Source organism: Oncorhynchus nerka, linkage group LG15 (genome assembly GCF_034236695.1).
Source record: "Oncorhynchus nerka isolate Pitt River linkage group LG15, Oner_Uvic_2.0, whole genome shotgun sequence".
In the NCBI taxonomy this organism is placed as follows: Eukaryota; Metazoa; Chordata; class Actinopteri; order Salmoniformes; family Salmonidae; genus Oncorhynchus; species Oncorhynchus nerka.
The window spans coordinates 16,975,206-16,977,055 of record NC_088410.1 but is presented as its reverse complement, the minus strand read 5'-3'; positions in this window follow the sequence as shown (position 1 = coordinate 16,977,055).

Here is a 1,850-nt window from a genome sequence, read left to right as displayed (position 1 = left end):
TCCTTATTGACTCTCCTGTGTTTCCCGTGGTTACTGGGCCTACCCTGTTTTTGTTGTTGTTGTTTTTTCCCCAATTTCGTGGTATCCAATTGTTGTAGTAGCTACTATCTTGTCTCATCGCTACAACTCCCGTACGGGCTCGGGAGAGACGAAGGTTGAAAGTCATGCGTCCTCCGATACACAACCCAACCAGCCGCATTGCTTCTTAACATAGCGCACATCCAACCCGGAAGCCAGCTGCACCAATGTGCCGGAGGAAACACTGTGTACCTGGCAACCTTGGTTAGCGCGCACTGAGCCCGTCCCGCCACAGGAGTCGCTGGTGCGCGATGAGACAAGGACATCCCCTACCGACCAAGCCCTCCCTAACCCGGACGACGCTAGGCCAATTGTGCGTCGCCCCCACGGACCTCCCGGTCGCGGCCGGTTACGACAGAGCCTGAGCGCGAACCCAGAGTCTCTGATGGCACAGCTGGCGCTGCAGTACAGCGCCCTTAACCACTGCGCCACCGGGAGGCCCAGGCCTACCCTGGTTAGCTTGTCATAACCCCACTGTTTCTTGGCCACAGAGGGCTCTCACGGGGTGGTCGCGAGAGTGCTCGGGAGGTGTTTAGGGGTTTCTATTGGTGCTATTACGGTGGAGAGTCCAGACCAGGTCTCCACCTTGCGCATTCCCCTGAATATGCCGATTTGGCTCTCGCCTTCTCCAAAAAGAAGGCGATTCAATTACCACCCCATCGACGGGGGGATTGTGCGATAAATCTCCTGGCAGACGCTGCACTTCCCAGGAGTCACGTGTATCCCCTCTCACAGGCGGAGACGGAGGCTATGGAAACATATGTCTCCAAATCCCTGCATCAGGGGTACATTCGGTCCTGAACCAGATCACTGTGAGGTATAGTTACCTGCTACCGCTCATAGCCACAGCGATTGAGTCAATGCACAGGGCGCGCTTCTTCACCAAACTCTATCTCAGGAGCGCTTACAACCTGGTGCGTATCCGGGAGGGAGACAAGTGGACTACGGCTTTCAGTACCACCTCAGGGCACTATGAGTACCTTGTCATGTGGTACGGGTTGATGAATGCGCCATCAGTCTTCCAAGCCTTTGTAGATGAGATTTTCAGGGACCTGCATGGGATGGGTGTAGTGGTGTATATTGATGACATTTTGATATACTCCGCTACACATGTCGAGCATGTGTCCCTGGGGGGCAGGGTGCTTGGTCGCCTGTTGGAGCCTGACCTGTACGTCAAGGCTGAGAAATGCCTGTTCTTCCAACAGTCCATCTCCTTCCTAGGGTATCGCATTTCCACCTCAGGGGTGGAGATGGAGAGTGACCGCATTTCAGCCGTGTGTAATTGGCCGACTCCCACCACGTTAAAGGAGGTGCAGCGGTTCTTAGGGTTTACCAACTACTACTGGAGGTTTATCCGGGGTTTTGGTCAGGTAGCGGCTCCCATTTCCTCACTGCTGAAGGGGGGCCCAGTACGCTTGCAGTGGTCAGCTGAGGCGGACAGGGCTTTTAGTCACCTGAGGGCTCTGTTTACCTCGGCTCCGGTGCTGGCCCATCTGAGTCCCTCTTTGGCGTTCATAGTAGAGGTTGACGTGTCCGAGGCTGGGTTAGGAGCCGTGCTCTCTCAGCGCTCGGGTACACCACCGAAGCTCCGCCCCTGTGCCTTCTTCTCGAAGAAGCTTAGCCCGGTGGAACGAAACTATGACGTGGGGGACCGGGAGCTGTTGGCTGTCGTCAAGGCCTTGAAGGCGTGGAGACATTGACTTGAGGGGTCTAGATACCCTTTTCTCATCTGGACTGACCACCCTAATCTGGAGTACATCCGGGCGGTGAGG